The sequence below is a fragment of the Canis aureus genome, chromosome 23 (assembly GCF_053574225.1).
Source record: "Canis aureus isolate CA01 chromosome 23, VMU_Caureus_v.1.0, whole genome shotgun sequence".
In the NCBI taxonomy this organism is placed as follows: Eukaryota; Metazoa; Chordata; class Mammalia; order Carnivora; family Canidae; genus Canis; species Canis aureus.
This window is the reverse complement of record NC_135633.1, coordinates 38,685,307-38,710,309: the sequence shown is the minus strand read 5'-3', so window position 1 is coordinate 38,710,309 and position 25,003 is coordinate 38,685,307. Positions and strand designations below refer to the sequence as shown.

At 45.8% G+C, this 25,003-nt stretch overlaps 1 protein-coding gene and 1 long non-coding RNA gene across 2 annotated transcripts in view; one reads left to right on the top strand and one right to left on the bottom strand.

Annotated features, from left to right (window-relative positions):
* ME3 (malic enzyme 3) overlaps positions 1-25,003 on the top strand; it is a 186,601-nt gene that overhangs the window by 4,113 nt on the left and 157,485 nt on the right. The window lies entirely within an intron of this gene.
* On the bottom strand, positions 17,702-18,995 carry LOC144295024 (uncharacterized). Its single transcript, XR_013362370.1, has 2 exons — positions 18,460-18,995; positions 17,702-17,856 (listed from the first exon to the last, which is right to left on the bottom strand). It is a non-coding gene; the product is annotated as an uncharacterized LOC144295024 (long non-coding RNA).

Genomic DNA, 25,003 nt, shown 5'->3' with positions numbered 1-25,003 from the left:
AACAGCGACGATGTTTCCCATTTACATCTGCTGTGGCTGACGTAGACATCCTCCTAATAATGACGAGATTGGGGTGAGATGATTCTGAGTTCCCTGCAGGAGTCTGTATTTTCTAAGTGATGAGAATGCACCAGCACATCAATTTCTATTTCCTTTTTCTCTAACGTTGTACCTTTCTTCTCAGATTTACATAGGACCTTTTCTATTATCCATGTTGACTGTGGCAACAGAGCAGATCTTTGATTACGTATTATAAGGTACCAGCCATATTTTACTGACATTACATAGGCAACTTCAACCCCATTTTTTGGGGGGGCTATCTTCATAGGCAGGTATCATCCCCATTCTATTCAGGTAGCAAGTGGACCTTCAAAACATTTCTAGCCTCAACTTACCTATATAGCCTTTTTTGGGAAAGGCTGTCCTATTCCCAGCTTCCAAAACAAGGCTTGAGTTCCCCCCTACCCCAATTTGTCTTATCGCTCTGTTTGTTCCCTTTTGGCCCTGAGCACCCTGTTCTGAGGGCTGGTTGCTGTATCTTCCACACTAGACTCTCAGCACCTGCAGACAGACTGTTTCGACACCTGATATTCCCTCTGTCTGACTTGAGATGTTCAATGAATATTTGCTCTTTAAATGACCTCAATCGAGTCATGACCTCTTTGCTCTCAACTTTATCAATCTTAGTGCCACTCCTTTACAGTTAGCCTGATGCTCTCATTGTCTAGAGAAATGCCCAGCAATGGCCTGTTTGGAGGAAATATACCTCCCCAGACTTAAGGGCATTTTACTGAAGAAGTAAAAGGATTATCTTTTCAAAATACAGCAACGTCCTCCTTTGACCCACATGCCAACAATCATCTTTGCCATAAACTTCCACCACTGTTCCACCACCTGCTTTTCTGCAATTTTTTCTCTTGAGCTTGGTAGTCGGGGAAAGAATGAATGAGAAGGGTGCTTGGTGATTGTGCATGATTATGCGCCAGTGCTTTTCATGCAGTGGGGCCTCAGAGCTGCAGGGCCCTGTGAATGACCACCTTCCCGTGTGGACCTAGGGCATGTAAGTTACTGAGCGCACAAAGGTCCAGTGGCCAGTGCTGCCACATTGGCCGCACACCTGAGGTGGCACAGGTTTCAGTTCCATCTCTTCTGTAATTCAGTGGTTAGTCATTAGATTGTCACATAGCGGGGATTTGCCTTTGGTTAAAGTATATGTTTTTATTTGGTGTTTTTATTTGGTTTTTATTTATTTATTTATTATTATTTTTTTTTATGATAGTCACAGAGAGAGAGAGGCAGAGACACAGGCAGAGGGAGAAGCAGGCTCCATGCACCGGGAGCCCGACGTGGGATTGATCCTGCTTGCTTTGCATGAGGGGAGTCTATCCCATGCTTGGCTCATCCATCAAGCAGGAGATGGTGGCTGAGTGGTACGGAGATTTAGAAGTTTGTTGGGGATGCTACTTTCTGCCCCCAAAGCAGACAGCATAATATGTCTTCGTGAGACCTCTGCTTCAGACAGGATGTTGAATTAGGCCCCCCTGACTGACAGAGAAGCAGTGGGTTACTAAGTCAATACTATTTCCACAAGCAGCAGTTCACTCTCTGCTGAAGCCTCTTGTACAATGACTTAGGGCATTGAAGCTCAAATATTGTTGCAGTATTTTAAGAACAAACAAACAGAGGCAGGTTAAAATTAGATCCTACCTTGTTGAATACTATTCTGGTTTCATGAGATGGATAGCACTTGGTGTTAGGGCTTTGTGCTTGGAATGGCTAACAACTTGTATTGGTGTAGGCAGCTGTAATGAAGCAAACCAATGCAGAGGCTTAAACAAGATAGAAGTGTGTTTCTTTCTTATCAACAGTTCTGGGTAGACAATTGCAGGTCGATGTGTGGCTTTGTTTTGTTGCTCTCCATCCTCAGTATGCATCTTAACATTTCATGGCCCAAGATGACTGCTCTAGCTTCTGCCATCAATTCCTCACAGAAGCCAGAGGGAAGGGTAAATGCCTTGTAAGGGCACAGTTTGAACATTGCAGATACTATTTCCACTCATGGTCAACTGGCCAGCACTTGGTCACAGGCTACAGCTAGCTGCAAGAGAACCTGGGCAATGTAATCTCTAGCCAGGGATCCATATGTGCAGCTAAAATTTCTATACCATTAAGGAAAGAGACAGTGGATATTGGGGAAACTTCCACAAAATGCTTATCTGAAACTTTAACTTTTTTTACTGTCAATTTTACCCCAAACTGTAAGACCCATCTATTTCTCTACATCCATGCTACCACACCAGCCCTGTTCACTCCATCATCTATCTCATGTGTAGATTTTGCAGGAGCCTCATTGGTCTACCCCCCTTCCAGTTGTCTTACTTCTGATTCTCCTAACCACATCTTGGGAGGCTAAAACCTTGCACACATCCTCAGCCACTCTGTTCCTTCAGATCCCATACCCAGTCCACCAAATAGTTCTGTCACTATTTTTGGACTAGGTCTGGCATCCAGCCTCTGCTCACCATGGGTCCCACCCGGACCTAAGCCACCAACAGTCCTTGGCTGGATACCTGCTGCTGCCTCCTAGCTGCTGTCCTTGCATCCACCTGAGCTCCTCTTGTTTATTCTGCATACAACAGCCAATGTGATTCTTTTTTAAACAGTTTGATCATCTCACTCTTCTGCTCACACCCCGCAAAGTCAAAGTCCTTAGAACGCCTTGCTTGGTTTGACCTTCTCCAACCTCATCTTTGCTACACCTCAGCATCACTCGCTGCCCTCACCTGGCCTCCTCCCTGTTCCTTACACATTTGAAGCATGCGCCTACCTCAAGTCTTTACACTGGCTGTTTCCCCTTCCTTGAGCACAGGTACCTCAATAGCCACATGGTTAACTCCCTCACTTTCTTCAAGGCTTCACCCTTTCTCAGCGAGACCCACCAGATGCATTTATGAATGTCCTTCAATTTTCTTGGTCCTCCTTCATGTGGTATAATTTCCCCCGAGTATGTGATACTTTCTAATGTACTATCTAATTACCTTACTAAATGTATCTCCTGTTTATTGTTTGTGTTTCCCCACTGTAAAGTAGGCTTCATTTGGGCAGGCATTTTTGTCTTATTTGTTCATTGATGTATCCAAGGTATGCAGAACAGTGCCTGGCCTATGTTTGGTGCTCAGTAAACAGTTATGGAATGAGCGAGTCATTCAGAGACATGTCTGCTAGGCTCCTTCCTCTCATTCCTTCACCTCCCTTTTCACCAAAGCCCCCCATCTTTCATCCTGATGCCTCTCCTCCCCTCAGGGCCTCCCTCTGTAGTGTTGATATGCCCACGATCACCTCTACCTGGATTGTAGATTACTAGAGCAAGTAAATAACATTCAGACTAACTTTTGGAAGTTGACCCATCTCTGCCACATCTCTGCATTCTTATTCTGTGGAAACCCAGTAAAACAGTCTTCTTTCAAGGTTTGCCTGCATGTCATTAGTTATCTTCTAGAGGCAATATGTTGAGTTTCATGTAATAAAATGTTAACACAGGAATGCTGCCACCTGTTCTAAAAATGATTGTAAATAGTAATATCTAGATCATGGAAATAGTGACACTGGGGGCATATCCCATACAGAAATACATGTTGTCTGGCTTAGACTTGGGCCAGCTGGCATCTAAGGCAGTCTCACTCTGAGCTGTCAATATGGAGTGTCTGTGGATCCTTTTTTGGGCTCATCCTCATTTCCAGTTTCTCTTGATCCTCTTGGACTTTTGTAGGCTCTGGGGTTCTGGCTTTATTTTACTTTGAATTTTTGTCATTTCCACCAAAGGTTTCTTTTACCATCTACTCTCTTCTTTCCGAATGCCAGTTCTGTAGTGAGAAGGGAGAAAAAGGCCTTTCATTTGTATGGCCATCGCAAAGGGATCAGTAATGTGCTGTACCTTTGTTTGCAAAGACATGGACTTATAGTCCACTTCCAAACCTTCACTTTGATGTGTACAAAGTACATTGGGAAATCCTTTGGGGTGGTGTCTGACTGCCTCTCTGATGCAGAGCACAAAAGATGCTCTATGACGGTGTGATGAAAATCTGAGGAATATCCTACTGTTGGGGTGCTGAGGTCAGCGGTTAAAAGCACGCATTCATTCTGTACCCAAATGGTTGCCTGGCAGCCTGATTACAGCACAGTTCTGACCAAAAGGACACAGTAAATACCCAGTCATTTGAGGAGAGGGATTTTTTGATGGAAAGATCCTCAGCTTTGAGGAACTTGAATAAGAGAAAATCAAAGCTCCATTTGCTTTTAAAGGTTTTATTGAAAGCTAGAGGGACTATAGAATTGAATTGAATGATTAGCAACTTGAGAATTTTTTTTTTTAAGCATTTTGTCTGGATTCTGCACTGTTGTTGGGTAGTAGATCTACATGAAGCCCGTAGCACAATTGGTCCTGAAACATACTCCCCCAAGGTGTGGAACTCTGGAGGGGGCAGGCTCAGCTAGTTCCTTTGTTTTGTTTTGCCCTTTCAGAAAACAGAAGGAGGGAGTCACCCTTGAGTTACTGAGGTGTTCCATGACTTTCCCAACAGGAGAAAGGAAGCCAAGTGCCTTCGTGTCTAAAGTGGAACTTGGTCTCCACTCACAGTAGACAGTCTCTGTTCCCTCTTTCTCTGGTTTCTGAAGGGGGTGTTGAGTTTTCCAAGCCAGATACCTACGATACCAAATCTCCTTCCCTAGTGGAATGCCTTGTGGGGGGAATTCAAGTAATATGAGCTAGCACTTTTTTTTTTTTTAAGACATACAATGTGCCCAGAATTGTTTCAAGCAATTTCTATGCATTAACTCATTTCATATCATACCACAACGTTCTGAATTACACTGCTATATTACAGATGAGGAAACTGAGGCACAAGGAGGTTAGTTAGGTTAGCTAACTTGCCCAAGGTAATGCAGGTTATAGTGGCAGAGCTGGATCTTGAACCCAGGCCATCTGGTCGTAGGTCCACATCTTCCCCTACTATGACGCACAGACACTTCCAGGCTGCAAGTGCCCTCTCACTTGACACTGGTGCATGTAATCTGATGCTCCTGTTGTGGGCTTTTGATGGACTGCTGTCACTTCCATTGGCTCTGTTAGGTCAGACCCAGAGAGTTGGAGAGAACTTTAAGGATCACTAGATACCTTCTCTTCACCCTTTAAATGTGTGCAATTCTCCCAAGACTCATTTGTTCATCAAATTTATTCAATTGACATTTGCTCATGATTTATTATTTTTTAGGCAGTGGAAACCCAGTGGTGAATACAACACTTCTTTTGCCTTCAAGGAGCCTATGGTGTCAGAGGGGTGCTGGTAGAACCAGTTAGTAAGCAGGTAGAGCCATTCAGTAGGTCAGTGTAATGAGAGGCACATAGGGACTAGTGCTCCCCAGGGCCGCCTCTGCCATACTGCTTTCCTTAAAATGCCACATAGAAGTGGCTCATTCATTCTTTACACCCCTTTGGCACTTAGCTTATGTAGTCACGGCTCTTTTCCACATTTGGTCTCAGTATACATTTATAGTATTCATGAGTGTCTCCATCTTGATGTCATCTTCAGAGCCAGGACCACGTTTGAGGCATTGCATGGCCGGCTGCTATGATGGCTTCTTCGTAGTGTACCCTCTGGAGCACTTGGTTCCATGAATCACTTTCACCTTCCCTCTTGGACAGATCAGAAACCACTATGGTGAAGACTGATAATATATAACTCCATCTCTTCTAAAAAGATGGTGACAATAGAAATTATATTCTGATTCTCCATGGGAGTTGGAAGATTTTGAAAGCTATGAGAAATCTTTTATTCTGGTCATAAAAGTCTCAGGAATCCATTGCTTTAAGAGAGTCTTCTGCTACGATTCTCTGTCAGATGCACTTCATCTAAAGAACAGCACCTTTGTGGTGAGATTATTTATTCTTGTCCTTGAGACTGCTTTAATGACATTAGCTTTAGGCCTGCTGTAACTAACAACAGCTTAATCATTTGGGGAATATAAATAATAGTGAAAGGGAATATAAGGGAAGGGGGAAGAAATGTGTGGGAAATATCAGAAAGGGAGACAGAACGTAAAGACTGCTAACTCTGGGAAACGAACTAGGGGTGTTGGAAGGGGAGGAGGGCGGGGGGTGGGAGTGAATGGGTGACGGGCACTGGGGGTTATTCTGTATGTTAGTAAATTGAACACCAATAAAAAAAAAAAAAAAAAAGGGTTTTGGAGGTTGAAGGAAAGTAGTCAGTTCAAATCAATTGTGTGTGGCCTCCCCAGGGCATGGCCTGTGACCAGGTTGTACACAGCAGAGCACACCGGCTATGATCTAGGGATTCGGAGTCAGAAAAACCCAAGGTTCCAGTGCCAGCTCTGTCATTCACTAGATTTGGGACCTTGGAAAGCTACTTAATTTCTTGAAGCCTCAGTTTTTCATCGGGGAATAGACATGGTAATAAAATATACCTACTTCAGAAGGTGCTCTAATGATGAAATGAAATAATGTATGTCAAGCACATTGTAAGTACTTGGTTAATTCTCAGTCAGTCCATGTCTCTGAAGCCTCTGCTCCATTCCTAACACAAGGCATCACACTGTAGGGTGTGGACCTGCCCTTTTAGAGCATCCAGTCCCAAGGAGAAGGGATGATCAAGAGATCCAAACCATTTTCCATCGGCATGGATACATCCAGTTTTGGCAGAGGTTTGATAAGAGGGGAATGAGTCAGGGAGGAGGCACGTTGGGTGGAGACTTTATGATAATTTCCCTTTATTTGATGGAGCTTAGGCTGGATGATCTAGATGTTTGTCCAAAAGAAACTTGAATAAAAATGTCTGTAGCAGCAGAAAACTCAAGGGTCCATTTGAAGAGCTGATACTTACGGAAGTTGAAACTAGGGTCGAAGGGAGTGGCCACTGTCATCCCATGCAGGAATCTCGAGATTTTGTCCCAACATTTTGGCACATTCTAACCAAGGATTCAAAAACTGACTTTCAAAAACAAATCCAAATTTAACTGATCTGTTTATCTGCCAGCCTGTGTATCATGTCTCTTTCTGTCTATCACTATAGCACTCCCAGTCTCATGAGATTATGGTACCAAGACAGCAAGACAAGAGAATGTTGGCTAGGGGAGTTGAACATAAAAGTTAAAATGTTGCTTCGAATCTGGATAAATTGGGCATGGTGCAGTTCACCGAGCTGGCAGCCAGACTGGGCAGGCAATGTCAGAGGGTCCTATAGTCCACATACACTCTGCTGTGAGTGATTAATAAATACTTGCATAAAAAATATTTTAAATGAGCATCCTCCTTCTGTTAGACTCAGGATGAGCATTTCTCGAAAGATTATTAATAGGTCATCTTGTCCAGCCTTCCCTCTTTGAGCAGATAAGATCCTAACACGTCACCATAATTTTACAGGTAAGTCTTCAGAGGCCCAGATGCCCTGCCCACAAAGTGACTGGGGAGGGTGACTCTGGCCCTTGTTGGATGGTGTCCATCCCTTAGGTTTGCTGCCTTTGAAAGGTAGCACTTTGCCTGCCCTCCTAAAATAGTACCTAAATCAGCCTCTTCAACTTACGTGGTGTGCCTTCGAGTCTCTCCATGGAAAGGAGATGCTTTAATATTAAACATTGTCATATGTTGCAAATCTAACCATCTGTTTACACATCTCCTGCTGTCATTCCTCTGGTGTCCATTTCTGAAGACTAGACTTGCTCTTGACTCCCACCTTCATTTCAGATTTTGTGTTTTTCACTGCAGGAACATGATTGTGAAGACAAAGCATTTGACAGAAAGCTTACCCTCACATTGTGCTCTCCCTTCTTATCTCTTTTATTTTTGGTCTTTGCCACCCTGTGATTATTTGTTTTGACTAGTAAAATCTTTTCAGGCTTCAGGACAGTGAATAGCAATGTTGTTGCCGCCTGATAAGGCAGGCACAGATATAGATGGTGTGGAAAAAAACCTATTAACAGCCATTTTTAGAAACAGGCTTTGAAATCCGCCCATCAGAGCTGAAAGATTTCCACTGTTGCCACACTCCAGAAGCTGGCAGCAGCTTCTCCTCCCATATCAGGAGCCTCAGGAGCTGCCTGGCTATGCCTGTGGGAGATGATGGCATGGGTGCAGGTCGGGCTGCCTGCCAGGGGGCGATGGGAGGGAGGGCCTGCCGAGCAGAGGGACAGTCTTGCCTCCAGGAACCAGCCTGGGCTGGAGGCTTAAGCATCCTCAGCTGTTCCTTTGCTGACCTTCTAACAGTCCACTGGACATTGAGTCAGCTGCCTCCTCTGGGACTCATAATTGTTAGAATATCAATATTAGAAATAATAACAATAAACACTTACGTAATGCCTACTCTGCCAGGAACTCCTTTAGATGCTTTGCATATATTATTGCCAAGCAGGGAAGAAATTGTGAAGAAGGTAAACTTTTCGTGTAGCTCTCTAATGAGAAAGATCACAAGGAAACAAAAGTATACAGGCGGTTATTAGTGGTAGAGATGAAATGAACAGGGTACAGTATGAGGAAACAACAGAGGGTTGACTTCAGTGAAGGGATAATATTTGAGAAGGTATCCAAGAGAGAGGAGGCAGTCGGAGGGGAAACCAGGGTAAGAGTGTTTTGGCAGAGGGCACAGCACTTGCAGAGTCTAGAGTCAGCAAGCAGCTTGGCCTGGCAGGTTCTGAGCACTGACAACATGCACTCCAGTGGGATTGTGATGAGTAAGAGCAGAGATTGGGGGGGGGGGGGATTGCCTAAAATCAGGGTGGAGAGGCCTTGGGGGCCAGAGCATGCAGGGCCATGAAGTCTGTGTGCCAAGTTTCGTTCCCTGTACAGCAGGACACTCTTCAATGGTTCTTTTTTTTCTTTTTTTTATAAATGTTTATTTATTTATGATAGTCACACAGAGAGAGAGAGGCAGAGACACAGGCAGAGGGAGAAGCAGGCTCCATGCACGGGGAGCCCGACGTGGGATTCGATCCCGGGTCTCCAGGATCGCGCCGTGGGCCAAAGGCAGGCGCCAAACCGCTGTGCCACCCAGAGATCCCCTCTTCAATGGTTCTAAGCAAGGAAGTGATATGATTGGATTTATGTTAATGAAAGCTTTCTCTGTGGAGAACAGGTTGGAGGGCCAGAGTAGAAGCAGGAAGACCAGTCAGGGCTATCGAAGCAGTGGGAGCTAAGAAAGATGGGGCTGGCACATGGGGGGTGGCAGGGCACAGGAGAGAAGTGGCTGGATTGGAAATTGAGTTTGTAGGTGCAATGGATGGGACATGACCCTGTGTTCTTCTCCGTCAGCTTCTCCAGGACTCAATCCTGCCCTTTCTCCTGGCATGCCACCTACCCTCCATGCAGCTACTAACACTGTTTATTGCATTACCTCCTATGTAATGCAATACATAGGATATGTATATAATATTGTATGTACCTCCTATTACCTCAGCATGCCTCGTGGTAATAAGGAAATAGAAGGTTGATATTTTACCTTTGGAGCTTATGAGGTGCTTCCTGGTGGGTCATCTCTTTGGATTCCCACAAAAACCTTCTAAGACAGGCTTTGTTTTATAGGGGGGAGACCAGGGCACAGAGAACCCAAGTGAGTTGCCCATGGCCTCTTAGACAATGAAGGGCAGCAATGAAGGGATCAGTCTAGATCCTCTGAGACTGTTCACCGGTTTATTAAAAACAAACAAACAAAAAACACCTATTGAGCACCTTTTGTGTTCCAGGCACTGTGTTGGGTTTGAAAAATAATGAGCTGACTCCGTCGTGATCCTTGCACTCAAGGAACTGAGAGTTCAGAGGAAGAAACAGACTTGTGGACTCATAAATGTAATGCAGTATAGTAGGTTTTATTAAAATATGTTATTAGTAATGTCCAAGTAATTTTTACCTTGGTAGGGAGAAAGAAGGGTGAAGTTTCATAAAACGGATGACTTTTCATCCTTATATTAGATTACATAAATAATGTGTTACATGAAGTAAAAAGGGAAATCTGCTCTGACCTCTCTCCTGAGGTAACTACTTAATTTTTCCTGGTGTCTCAGTGCGAATATCTAAAAAATATTCTAATCTAAAAGCATATCTAAAAGATAATGCCTATAAATAGGGATGCCTGGTGGACACGGAGAGGGAACAGTGTCCCAAGAAACTATGGCAAAATGGCAGCGTGGCATGTGAAGAAGTGCAGGTGATTCTGAAGGACAGAGTGTGTGGGGTGTTGAGGCTGGAGAGCAAGGCAGAGGTCAGCCATGGATGGAGGTCTGGGGCTGCTCCTTGCCTGTCTGAAGAGTTTGACCTTAGTTCTGAAGGGAAGGGGACACTGGAATGTGACACTGTGGGATTCCAGCCGTAGGCAGATCACTGGTGACAGGGAGGGCACAAGAGCAGAGTTAGGGAGACTAGTTAAGAAGGAATTCATTCCCAGATGGGAGAATAGGAGAGTCTGATAGGGTGATGGTGAGGTGGCCACAGATGTGAGATATGCCAAGGAAGCAGAAGACTGGATCCATTCCAGAATTCCTTGAGTTCCATAATAGCAGTAGGAGTCCAAGATTTATTGTTAGTATCCCAGAAAAACAAATGGAAACTTAATATTTATCCATCATGAATTTACATAGCTTAATCAGAATATTATAGTCCTTTGTCTTTGCCTAGAATTAAACAGAGTAAAACTATTAATACTAGTTATCTTATACCAGGATCAGAAATTCTGCTTGGCTTAAACGTTGTATGTCTTAAGAGTTGGAAAATTATTCCAAGTACAAGATTTCTCAAAACATGAAATTCTTTAAGGAGTACTTTGGCACCGGGGAAAACGTGAGGAATTACTGACTTGAGCTTGCTTTATTTTAAGTGTTGTGTTCTGAATATTGGTGTGACTGGCCTTTATCTAACTAACCATCCTTGCTCTGATTCTGTTCTCACAAGGCAATATTTTGGTTATAATCTTATCTCCCAAAGTGGAGAGAAGATACTGACTTGCTGAGAACATTGTCACCTTAGCTGGCATTTTTATCATTACAGTTAATCCCATGCAGTAACTGGCATCGCTGCCCTCCCCCTACAACAAAGACTAGGCAAGACTCTATTTTAATACCTACAGGAGTTTTTAATAGGTATTTAATACCTACAGGAGGGCCTTCTTTTTTCTTCCATGTTTTCCTTCAGTCCCCTGGAAAAACAACAACTCCCTACATTGAAAGTGGAAAGAATATTCATAGTTTGGAAAGTGTATTTTCTAGATGAGAATTTCCTTCCTCTGTTTTGTTTTTGTTTGTTTTTGAGAAGACTTAGGTGGAATAGAAATAAGGATTTGAGGTCATGCAATATGAACCTTTCACAAATTTGGCCCTCCCTGGGGAAAATGTTGTCACATTCTCCATTGGAATGAATTTTAGCTTGTCTTTCCCTTTGCTGAGTCCTGGTTTGTCTTTATGGACCATGATTCCTGGAGAAGGAAAATAGAAAGTCAGAAGTTTATAGGAATGATTTTTTTTTTTTTGGTCTAATTCCACCCAGCATCAGTCACTTGTCTAGGTAGAAAGCTATTTAAAGATTTTTAAGGAGGTGAAGTTTTAGAAGAAGCAGCACGGATACCACAGCGAACCAACTCTTGTTTTTCCTACATTCTTTGGTGTCATCTGGGCAAAGCCATCTGTCACATGCTATGACTGTAAGCTCGAAACTATGAACATCATAGAAAGTCCAATGATGAAAACAAGCTTTCCAGAATGAAAATTCCTGGGAGGCTAATGGTCTTACAGTTCTCGCAAAATTGTAAAAGATCTTTGGTTTTACACCATGGGTTCTCCAGACTTTGATCTTGAGCAACTCACTGGGTAGTATCACTGCAGTGGCTGTCTTTAATTCACTTCCTCTTCAAAGGGGTGAATTTTTATAATGGGGCCTAACACTGTAAACATTTCATAATATTGTAGCTTCAAAGAAGGAAGGCTGTAAACACATTTGCATCCACTTAGCTGATGGTTTATAGATCTGAGGGACTCTTAGTTCTCTGCATTCCACAGGGGAAGCATTCATTTCATTGGTTTTGCCTCTGAAGTGGAGTTCCCATCAACCCACTCAGAGAGGAAGTGCTACATTAGCATCTTTGGTAGAACAATGCCTTCTGATGTACTTTTCTTGGGTGTTTGTGTTATAATTCTATTTCTGCCTTAAACCGTTTTGTTAATTTTACTGTTGCTTTCTTGTTTTCCATACAAAGTAAGACTTTTCTCCTCCTTTCTCCTTCTTTCCTTGGTGTCAGGACATGGTATTCAGCTCATTAGAGTTGCCTAAGGGTTACTAAAAATTATACTTAATTTAGATACATATTTGTTCATTCTCTTGAGATGTACTAACATGCCTTTCATTAACCTCGGTGAAACAGAGATCAGGTTATGTGTGCCTGATTGACTTTCCGAATGTTGAGCATGATGGTGTTAGCCTCTGGGAGTCAGAAATCCTCTCTTCCCCATTTCTTCCCTTCAGAACTAAGTGCTCAAGTGTGGAGGCCCTTATCCTGGAGGTGAGATCCTAGGGCTGAGGTGAAAGGAAGGGATGTATCCCCAAGTATCAGCAGGAGAGACATCAAACCAGGAAGGAGAGAAAAGAACCCAAGTGAGGAGGTGGGCCAGTGGTAGAGGCCAAGGAGAATTGAGTCGTGGGTCTTGTTGAAGACCATAATTGAAGGAAGAATGTGACAGACAGGAAGAGAAGTGAAGAGAGAAAAATGAGGATCGAGGTCCCTGATAGATGAGGTGGGAGAGTTCAAGGTTGGTATGAGTGACTGCTGGCTGCCTCTGAAGCATTACCATTTTGGTGAGTCTGGGAACCTCTGAAGAGATGAGGCAGCTTCTTAAGAAAGCCAGATGGGGCTGGATGGCTGCAGAGGGCCCAGTGAGTGGGTGCAGGAAGCCTGAGGTCCCAGGAGGTGTCCTTTGAGCACATGGTAGTCACAGGCTAACACTGTTGCCCCAGTACTGGGCTCACAGCCACTTACCCCTGCGTACCATGGCAGTTGTCCTGCACAGCTGCAGCTTGAAGGATGTCAGCCCTCCCCACCCCCCAAGGTTCAAGAAATAAGACCCAGAGGCCCTCTAGTTTTGGGAAATCCCATACTCTCTTTGGTTTCCATACCATGGTTGCCTTTAGTACCAGAAGCTAATATGCTCTGTGGAGCTCCGCCAAGCCTGAATTCCCCAGTTGCAGGAGCCAGTGTACCAGAGCTGTCCTTGCAAGAGTCTTGTCTAAGCACCAGAAGGCTGTCCCTCAGTCTTGTTTTTGTTGTCTCTTCTTCCATTAGCAAGGACCTCTCAAATTGTTATCATTTCACTGTACCCCCTTCTTACTAGTAAGGGAATGGTAGAAACTAGGGCAGAAAGCTATAGGGGGCTGTGGTTTGACCTTGAGGCCAAAGGTCAGTTCTGGCCTCACATCCACTCTCTCTGCCCAGTGGTAGATGTTCAGATCACACACCCAGAGGTGGGGTCTGACTCCATCAGGTCCACTTACCTGCTTCTCCTCCACCTCCACTAACCCACCTGCCTCCCATCACCCACCAGCACCCAATGTGATCAAAGGACTGTATTGCCACTCTCTGCCCATCGTGGAGACTTTGAATCACATGACTCTTAGAGCAAAGCTGTGTTTATAGCTTAATTTGAAAGAATATTCACATTTCTTTCACCTTGAGGTTCATGCTTTAATGTGGAGCTTCGTTCTCGTGCCCTTGAGTGTTTTAGGCAGTAGAAAATAGAGGGGATTTCTGTGCAAGACATCACTGAGATCAGCATGACAGAGTTTACAAGTTCTTTTTTTCCTTTGAGGAAAGATCAGCTTTGAGTCCAGACACAATAGAAAGCTCAAGTCTAGGATTCTAGGATTTGAACACCACACAAGGGTGTCCTCCGTGTCCTTCTTACGGAAGTCACCATTTACATCCAGGATACGGGAGCTTAGATGTATGCTTGTGTCCCAGCAGGGTTTGATTATGGCAACATGTGGAGAAGATGTTTATCCTTGGGACAAATATTTGGGTGGGAGGTTTATGTTTCAAGACACTGAGCGATGATTGTAAATTAAACCATTTTGCTGTGATTTAATCATTTCTTACTCATTCTCTTGTAGGCTCATGTGGAAGATTATGTACTTGGGGAAGACTCAGGTCATGCCTTCCCATTGAGTAGATCTGCTAGAGGAAAAGGCATTGTTCCCTCCCCAGCTCCTTTTTAGACTTAAATGAGAATAGAAATCTCATTATTAAAAAAACAAATACAAGAATAACAAACGTTTGTGGGAAAGCACTGACTCCTGAGACAGGAAACCTCAGGCCGAAACAGCAAGGTGAATGCTGGTTAGGGGGAGAAGTGCCCCAAGCTGTGAACCCGAGTATCTAAGCGGCTGTGGGGCCTGGGGACATGATCCACACCCAGCTCCAGCTTCTGTTTCTGGAAGTCAGGAATTGATTGCTTCCAAGGCTCCTTCCAAGCTGACATTCTGTAGAGATAGGAAAGGGCACCATGAGGGTGACTTCCTCAGGAACTTTCCAGCCAGCTGGGGAGGCAGAGCCATTCACAACTCCGTGAGGAGGTAAGCAGTGGAGAGCAATAGGAGGAACTCAGGCTTTAGAGTTTGTAGAGGGACATGGGCTTGTATCCTGCCCTTGCCTTGTGTGATCTTAGATAGGCTACTTGATCTTTCTCTCCCCAAATTTCCTTTCTGCAAGCCGAAGCTAATAATTCCAACCTTCTAAGATCATTTTCAGCATTAAAAAAGAGGTAACGTAAATCTAAAGTGCAAGCTTGCTTACCCAGCATCTGATGCATGGTAGGTACCCAGTGTATGCTAGTTAGCTCCTTTACCCTTTTACTAATGTTGACATCATATTACATGTAAGAGTTCGAGAAATTTGAAAGATAATGTATCATCCACCCACACCCTGCACTCCATAGGAGCTTCCACCTTCTTTCCAACAGGAGCTTTTCATTTTAACAAAGTGGATACTGCCTATTACCTTCAGTGCATGCTGTGGGTTGTGATTTTTTTCTCTGCATTTGTTTATAAAAATCAGTAGTAAATGCTGATTTCTCTTTCCTTGGTAGCTGTAATTGCCGTGTTCCCTGAAAGGTCTGATTGCAGAAATGAGTGCAGCTGTGGTGTTCTCCATCTGCACTGCCCAGCTGTGCTGTGTGTGTGTGTGTGTGTGTGTGTCCAGCCCCACACACGCTCCTGGTACTCCATCATTCGGAAGGAGGTTTCCAGTACCACAGCCTCACAGGCAGGACTGAATCACCTCAGACCTTGGGCTTGAGATTAGTCTGGAAGTGAAAGCCATTTGGGCTGACCACTGAGGGGAAGTAAGAGGATGTGAGGGGTCTAGCAAGTAATCCCTGGGGAGGCAGAGCCAGGCCTCTGTGGTAACAAAAAGCCAGGTGTGATTCATGCCAAGGTGTGTCAGTGAAAGGAGAACCTGCTGTGTGTGTGTGTGCATGCACATGCACACATAGTTCAGGATCTCATCTTTTCTCACCTCTGTGTGTCTGTGGCTTCCTTCATTGCCTCTTCTCCAGTTTCTCCTGCCTTCAGTCCAGATTCTACTTTGGCCTCCACCAGATGAGATTTTTGAAACACGGACACTCCCCTTCTTAAAACTTCCTGTGGTTTCTCCTGCTCCCCGATACTGCAGAGTTCCAACTCCGAGGCACAGTGTCCAAGGAGGGGCCTCACAGTCTCCCCTCCTCACCTCCCATCCTCAGTGTGTGCCCTGTGCCTGCCCACACCAGCCTCGCTGATGTTCTCACATGCACACCAGGCCACCAGGCTGTCTGTCCTTCAGGTCTTGGTGCCTGCCGGTCACTTGCCCCTCTTTGTTCTGACAGCCCCAGTGTTACGTCCTCTGGAAATCCTGCCTGCCCACTCCAGACCAAACACAGGCTTTACCCTGAGTGTCTGTGTGGCACTTACCATACTCCTGTGATGATTTAGTTACTATCTTACCCACGGGGATGGGGGTCCCCCCCAGATAGTGACTGTTCCATTGGTGTTAGTGGCTCCAGGAGCCTGCCTTGGTGCATCACACACGTAGCTGATACTTTCCAGTATTTGTTGGCTGATGAGCTCATGAGTCCATGTGCTAAATGTGTATGTGGAGACATTAGCTGTGGGTGAGACCCAGTCAGTGTTGGTCTTGAAACCCTTTGGGGATTCTGGATACAGACCTCTCTAATGCTTTGCTTATCTCAGATTCCATTTTATACTTCTTTTATTCCTTGTGAAGATGCAAGAATAGTGGTGGGCAAATGGCAAATTCTTGCCACACACATCGTTAGCTTCTCATTTCCTTCATGGATCCACTCCCATGGCCTCATGGCATCTGAAAACCTAAATGTTAGACCTCATGCTGCTGCTTGCCAGCTGCTCTGTAACTATAAGCAAGGCACTTAAGATGAAACAGTCACTACATTTTTAGGGGACACTGCAGCATGCCTTTCTCTTTCAAACCCCACAACACCCTTTGAAGCAGTTTTTTATTAAGTCATTTTGGGTTTTTTTTTTTTGGATCAAGAGAGTGAGAATTGGAAAAGTTAAGTCACTTGCCAAAGACTACATACAAAGCAAACAAAAGTACATGCTGTTCTGATTCCCAAAGTTGTACATGTTCTGCACGACTGCTTTATCCCTCTCCAAATCTCAGTTTCCCCATCTGTTGCCACCCTGGCTGTTGGGGGAGTGAGGAAGGACTGGTGGCTATGCAGGTGCTCTGCAGGTGGCACATGTCTGCTGGTGTGGGGGGTGTTGTCACCGTGGGCTCTCGTCCACACAATGGTCCTCCTGAACCAGTACTGGCTGCGGTGCTCAAGCACTGCTCAGCCACCACTCTCCAATCCAGACCATGACCTTGATCCCTCCTCTTTCTGACTGTTTCTCAAAGAGATAAATACCATAATGCCAGAATCAGGCCCATTTTATAGGTGAGAAAAACTGAGGCACAGAGAGTATAATAGGTGTCACTAAGGCCTCACAGGGAATTAAACCTAGAAAGTCTGAGGCCAGACCTCCCAACACCTAACCAAGCCACAGAACGGCCTCCTGTTCTCTCATCCTTCAGAAGCATCAGGCTTCTGCAAGGGCCCATAGAGGCTTCCCCTCTGTGACCCTAATGGCTGGTAAATGGTCTCTGCCCCCCTCTGCCTGACACGGTGGGAACTTTAGCTCTGAGCCTTCCTGAGACATGGGGACTTGGTTAAACAAAGGAGCCCCAGAAGAGCCTGGAAGGGAAGTAAGCAAGTCAAAAGATTAGAGTTCCGGGGCACCTGAGTGGCTCAGTGGTTGAGCGTCTGCCTTCGGATCACGGCGTGATCCCAGGGTCCTGGGATCGAGTCCCACATCGGACTCCCTGCATGGAGCCTGCTTCTCCCTCTCTGTCTCTCTCTCTTTGTTTCTCATGAGTAAATAAATAAATAGCATTTTTAAAAGAAAAAATAAAAAAGATCAGAGTTCCAATCCTGCCTCTGCTCTTTAACTAGCTTGCACTGCTCCCTTGACTTCTGTGAGTCTGTTTCTTTATCTATGAAATGAGGTTAACACCACTGAGTTGTTCTAGGAAATGGCATAGGTTCTCTGAAATTTATAAAGCTCTGTCTTAGCTTGGGCTGCCCTAACAAAACACCATAGACTTAGTGGCTTAACCAACAGACATTTTATTTTTTGTAGTCCTGGAGGCTGAAAGTCTGAGATCAGGAGCATGGCCAGCCTCTGGTGAGGGCTATCTTCCTGGCTTGCAGACAGTAGCCTTCTCGCTGTGTGCTCACACCGCCTTTCCTATGCGCATGCACCTGTGAAGAGGAGAGCTCTGGAGTCTCTTCCTCCCAGCATGAGAGCCCCACCCTCACCACTTTATCTTAACCTCATTACCTGCCAAAGGCCCACCCCCCAGTGGCACTAGGGACTAGGTTTCAACGTACGGATTCAAGGAGGGAGCACAAATATTCAGCAACCCTCAACCCTCAATGTTTATCATTGTGATGTTAATAAGGAGAAGGAAAGGGACCCTACAACGAGTCACCAAGACCTTCTAGTTTGGGGGACATACTGAGGGCACCTGCAAAGCTTTCATGCCTCAAGTCCATGGCAGTTCCTAAATTTTTAATAGTGCCTGGTGACATCCAGAATGGAGCAAAGATAGTCTCACCCTTGAGGAACTGCCATGGAGAGGTCTGTCTCCATTAATTCGCATTGTTCCTTAGCATTGGTTAGAGTTTCAGTTTGTCCCTGGGGAACCAGCCAAGGCTAGTGTTCAAAAGGACCTGCCAAAAAGTTACCCAGAAAGACAACAACGGACGCACACACTGCTATCTTTGACTTTTTTTTAAACCGAGAAAACAAACACGCAAAACCCACAACCATTTTCCCAGCCCGTAAGTGCGACTCTCTCTTACCTGAGCCTTCGTGCATAGTAAACAGTGCCTCAGGTATGGAACTAAAATGCTGCCAGCACCCTTTGTTGCTTGGACAATTTTCTTTAGGATACACAGGTCATCTATTTCAAGCCAAAAGCTACAGCTTTTCTGAGACAGGTGAGCAGTGGATCCGATTGTGAGCGAGAACGCTGGGAAGTCGGGTGTTTAAGGTGCCCTTCGGGAGGTCACACCACCTGCCGGTTAGCCCACGCTACCAGCTGACCAGATGTCCCAGCAGAATGCAGGTGCAGAACCTCGTGGCTGCTCAGGCTGCTGGGGGCTTAAGAGTAAGCTCAGCAGGGGTGAACGTGGCTCACACACACACAGAGGCTGTGGTCCCCACAGCCCCTGGTTCTTTGGGAAGAAGGATTTTTTTTGGGGGGGGGATATAAATCAGGGCCTCCATCTCTGCCTGACCAGGTAGAGATGTCCCTGAACACCTGTCTCAAGTCTCCCACCTTCTTCCTCTCTCTTCCTCCTCCTTTCCTTTCTCATGCCCCAAATGGCTGTGTGTTGGAATGGAAGAAGAGGGGTATATTTTGGGTAGGAATTGGGGACTGAATTAATGGAACATATCAGGGTCAATGGAGAATAAGTGCAAGAAGGAAATTCTGGCTTCTTGTCCTTGCTCCCATCTGGACTCCAAAGGCAGCGTGGTAGCAGAGTGGGCACAGTGCTATGAGCTGGTGGCCCTGCTCTCATGTCAGCTCACCTGCTAAAGGTGGGCCAGTCATTTAACTGCTCTGAGTCCCGGGGGTCTCCATCTAGATGGTGAGATGTAACCTTACAGCATCACCATGATGACCCAGTGAGATAGCAAATGTAAAATGCCTTACGAAAGGCATAGAGTACTATTTATGTTAACACTTGCATTAACTGTAACATTAACTACCTGTCATAGCACTTTCTGTGTGCCAAGTACTGAACTAAGTACTATATATTCACTTTTTAAAAATATATTTTGTATCTCCTAATAACTTTCGGAAGTAGGTGCTATTACTATGCCCATTTTACAGAATTTGTAACTGAGGCACAGAATCAAGAAACTTGCTCAGGATCACAGAGCAAGTGAGTGGCGAAGCTGGGATTCAAATCAGAGCATACTAGCTCCAAACTCTGTGCTCTTAACCACACTTCTGTAAACATTAGCTCCAGTCTTGCAAGGAGAAAGATGCGTGGGTCCCGATAGAGTAGATGTTGTCTGCACTATTCCATGGCTTCCCCTCGTCCAGGGGCCTCAGTCCCCTCTACTGGGAGCCACCATCCTTTGTGCGGCCCACCTTGCCTGCCACCTCTCTGGGTCTGCTCCATCTCCAAGATTCTAAAACTGTCTCAGATGAATCCACCTTCCTACCTATTCCACCAGATACTCAGGGCAGGTTGAATTCTGTTGAATTCTTCTATGCCTTCTCCTCATCCTCATACGACTCCTGTCCTGAAGTCCTATTGATTCTTCCTTCCCAGAGTGTCTCTCACTTTTGGATTCCTGGTGCCAAGTCTCACTGCATGCTGCCTTTCTGTCACAGCGTCCTTTTGACTGCTTGCTGCTCTGCTCTGGCTTCAGTTGACCACACGTCCTGCCTCAAGACAGCTTCCAAGGGCTTTGCTCTGCCCTGTACTGACTTGTTTGGAAAGACTCAGCTACTGCTGCCTGACAACTAGAACCCAACCTGCTTCGCCTGTTGCTTAAGATCTCCTATGTTGAGACCTCTCCAAACTGGCTCTCCCCATTACTTCCCTTCACACATACTGCTGTCCAGGAAAACACAACTCTTCCTTCTTCCTGAAAGTGCCTTGATTTTCCTGTCTCTTTGCCTTTGCTCCAGCCATTCCACCACTGGAAAGGACCTCCCCAGACCACAACCGCCCCACCTTCATTTGCGCCAAAGAAACCCTAATGCCCATAGCAGATACTTCTTTTTAAAAATTAATTAATTAATTAATTTGAGAGAGAGAGTGAGAGAGAGAGAGAGCAGGGGAGGGCGAGAGGAGCAGAGGGAGAGAATCTAAACCCGACACCCCACTGAGCATGGAGTTTGATGCAGGGCTCAATTTCATGACCCTGAGATCATAACCTCAGCCAAAATCAAAAGTTGGTTGCTTAACCAACTGAGCCACCCAGGGTGCCCCCATGCAGATACTTGTTTATGAACATTTTCATGATGCTCTTGTCCTCCTCAGAGTCCTTGTCGCACTGTTCTGTTGCCCTCTGGCCTGGGGAGAACAAACATTTGGATTTCAGATCAACCTGGATTTATATCCCAGGTATCTGGACAGACACATTCCTCTCCCTCACTTCCACCTCTCCCATAGCAATGGAGTCCCAATGTCCTGTCTGGTTCCCTTTTACTTCTCTTATTCTATTTCTCCTCTCTACCCTTATTTTCTAGTTACTTAATGTAGACGGTAGAACATAACATTTAACAAGAAGGGCTCTAGAACCAGCATAACATGAGTTTGAATTCTGACTTTGCCTCCCTTAACTATGTGACTCTGGACAAATCATCTAAGTGTGTTTTGTTCAGGCTCATAATCTATAAAATGGGGCTAGCAGTAGTACCCCTCATGTCATCGTTAATGGAAACGAAGTGGGCTAATGCCATAAAGCTTTCGGCACTGTAGCTGGTTCACAGTAAGTAACTAAATGTCCATCTGTCCTTGGTCACATCTCTCCTGTGTGTCAACAAGTTGACTGGAAACCATAAAGCCACTTTATACTTTGCAAAGAGGAGTTGCTGTAGCCAAAGATTAAGAAACCAAACCCCCAGCCAGGCCACACAGTGCTCAGTGGTGACTCAGTGGTCACTACTGGAATGCATATTGGAGACCCACAGCATTTTTCTGTGGGAACCCTCAACATCCTGACTCCACGTCCCTGGGTGCTGTGGCTCGTGTGGTGCTGGGGAGGAGTGTGACTAAGAGAGCCATTTGGCTGTGGTGACTGACTCATGAATGAGGGGGTTGAGCGGTGGGGATTCGGAAAGCCCACGCCCCTCTGTGTGTTTCCTGTCAGTACAAGCCCTGTGCCATGGCCTGGGGCTCCCATGGAGGGGTATGTGTAAGTACACCACACCATGGGTCTCCCTGAAGGAAACCACCTGCCTGGACCACCACTCACACCTCCTGTGGCCACCCAAGGCCCTGGGAGGGCAGTTCTGTCCATGGTCTCCTCAGCAGCCCCCTTCCCAGTGGGTCAGCAGGTTGTCACAGAGAATCGAAGCCTACAGGGCTGGGAAGAGCCTTGGGAATGGGGCACAGGGGAGCTCCCTATTTTGCAATTATGAAGACTGATGTCCCACAGGAAGCAGGATAGTTAGCAGTGCAGTCAGGATTGGAACCTGAGAACTGGTTCCCAAGCCTGTGCTCTTTCTGGGAAACCCTGTTCAAGTGGAAGAATGAATCCATTTGGCGGTGGAGCGAATGAATGAATCCGCTTGTGAAGTGCAGGCAGAATCACGTCCTGGTGAGCAAGCCCCAGGTACACAGCTTAGCAGAGCCCGAGCTACCTGGCTCTACCCAGCTGTCTGCTTTTGCTTCTTCGCTCCTCTGTTTACAGCTCTGTCCCCGGCAAGCTGTGAGGCCCTGGTGAAGCAGCCCTGCCAGAAAGAGGCTCTACTCAGGCTGCACAATCTGCCCCCAGCCTCTCTCGAACACACTTCCATTAGTTACCCCCTCCATATTACCATGACCTTGGCATCAGGCCCACTGTGGGGCTGTGGACAAAGTGCTTAGCCGCCGGGAGCCTCCGTTCCTTCTTCTGCAATCTTCTGCGCTAAATTAAATGGATGTTTGTATCCAGTCCTGAGAACAGTGTCTGGCGTAGAGTAGGCATGTACTGTGCAGTGCCTATTATTTATTGTTACCTATTAGTTTTAAGACCTTCTCTCAGATTGTTTTTATTATGCCACGGGTTCCAGATGCCTCAGGATCGCCTGAGGAGCCCTGTAGACGACACAGCCTGATTTAGTAGGTCTGGAATGGGGTTGGGAATGTTCTTTCATGTTCGTCAAAGATATTCTGATGTGTGTTTGGATTTGGGAACAAGAGCCCCCACCTTGCCCGTTATTTTCCTATCACGAGGGTTGCTCTAGATCTTTCACATTTCTTCATTCTCTACAAAGTAAAGGCAGTTTTATGGGTGGGCTGGACTTAGCTTTGGAAAATTCTGACTGAGGCCTCTAATTTGTATCCAACTTAATGAGCTATGTCCCACCAAGACTCAGACGTGCAGAGAGGGGGAGCCCCATCCTCTCAGGAGGCTGGAGAGCACAGGGGTTGAAAACACCGGGCTTCAGGATTGGAAATCCCTGTGTTTGAATCCAAGGTGTGTCATTTGCTGGCTGTGGGACCTTCAGCAAGTTTCCTTATCTCCCCAGGCAAGCTGCAGGACCCCCATATTCTAAGTGTTTATTACACATTTTGTTCTCCTTGTGATCCAGTACATAGCACCTGCCCCCATGCCCCCTGTTCTGTAGTCTCTTGGCACCCCTACACCGTGATCTGGGCTCGTGGGTGACCTTGCCAGTGCATCGTCTCCAGTGTCTTTTCCATTCACACCCTTCCTGCCAGCCTTGCCTGCCCCTTCCCAGGGTCTACACGGCCCCAGACCTGTTGCCCCCAGGGGCTCCTGGTGAACTATCCCTTCCTCGCAGCACCCCCACGGCCTCCCGACTACCGACAGACCCAGACAGCACTATACAGGCACAAACCTCAGCCTGAAAAGCCCTTCGAAAATCCTGCCGCAGTCCTCTAACAGCTCACTCACGCTTATTAACGTGATTATTCAGGAAATACCTAGTTTTTGGAGGAGAAATGCTGGAGGTTGGTATTCTGAGAAGATGCCAAAGAGTGTGCTTTGTCCAAGCCGAAGGCCTCATTTGATCAAATCTGTTTCATCCTGTTGATTTTTTTTTGGCATTTGGATGTGTTTGAGGTAAACACCATGGGAGGTTTGGTTTTTTACCTAAAATTATAATGTTGCTTTTGGGCTCGGAAGCCTAAGTTGCTGCTTAATCTCAGTAGCAAAGAAAAGGCCAGAAACACATGCCTAGTGGTCTGTTTCATGGAACCCCAGAAGCAGTGCAATCCACAGCATGATGAGGGACATAGGAGAGTCACTGGGGACAAAATCCACTGAGGTGTCCAGCTCAGGCCGCTGGAATGGGAGGCCAAAGCCTCCAGAGTCCATCAGCATTTATAAAACTCTTTGAGCAAGTGTTTTCAGTCAGGGTCTCATGATCAGAAATCCATACTTCTCCTGCTTACCCTTTTTCCTTTATTAATGCAAGCGGTAAGTCTAGGTGGCTCAGGCCTTTTGTTTATATGTTAGCACGCCCTCGAGCTCTCTTCATTGGAAGAACTTTGTTGGGAAACCCTGTACAGAAAACATATAAAAGCAGTACAAGGTTCCTCAGGGGATTTAGATCTTTACTGTAAGTCATTGTTTGCAGAACCCCTGAAGCTTCCTGGGTTCTGGGGCTCAGAGACAAGCACCCATGTAGGCGTGATTCAGATACAGTTCCCTGCTCCGTGTGTTTCATACAGCTTCATTGTTGTGGTGCAGGTTTAGCATTAAACTTCAGCAGTTTAAATTTGGCTGTTCACATCCAACTTCGATTGCAGTTCCTTGCCCATCAAAGCTGGCTAGGGAGGAGCCTGGCAGTAGTGGGTAGGTGGTAAGCACAGCAAGCAGGGTGATTTCTGCAAGCTGCCTTATTAGGTAAGAATGATTGCTTTGCTTAAAACCTCAGACACCCTGGGCCAGTATCAGGTGGGCCATGTTTGACTTCTGGAAGCATCATCAGAAACCCAGGGCTCAGCAGATACCCAGGATGGTCAGAACTGACTTTAGGATTGGAAGACAGTGTAGACTAGCCAACATTGTTTCTATCAGAGAGGGAAGCCAAAGCTTTAAGTGATTGATCTTCATACAGTGCCTACAGCTCCCTGTGATGAAGGAACTTGTAGCCAGTCTAAGTGTACCAGTTCCTGGTAAATAATAGGAAATCTGACTTGGAAAAAGAACATCTCGTCTAAAGCTTGGCATTTGGTCAACCTTCTTTCTTCAGCCTAAGAGAGTGTTCCCAAGTTTTTAAAAACTGTTTTCTAAAGCTAAGGGCTTCTTTAAGAAAACAAATGATTACGAGCATGGCATCTTTCTCCAGTGTGTTTTGAAGCTCCATAGATAGAGCCGTACCTCTGGGAATAGTCCAGCTGCTCTAAGTGTTGTAACAAAGGAATACAAGTCCAGGGACGTGAACCCGAAATGCTAGACATTCTCATGACCCCTGTGAGAAAGATAGTAGGGCTCCAGTTTCCAAGCCTGGGTTTTCTTTCCCCAAAAGACAAATCATCACTCAGGCCCATTGAATTCTCTGTATAACCAGTCAGCTTTTGTAGAAGCAAGGGGCATGCATGTGGCTCACAGGCTTCTGTCTATGAGGACTGTTGGGTGTGTCAGTGGAGAACATCAGGGAAGAAAAGTGGACTGGCTCCATGCTCGGGCTAATCAGGTGACAGCCAT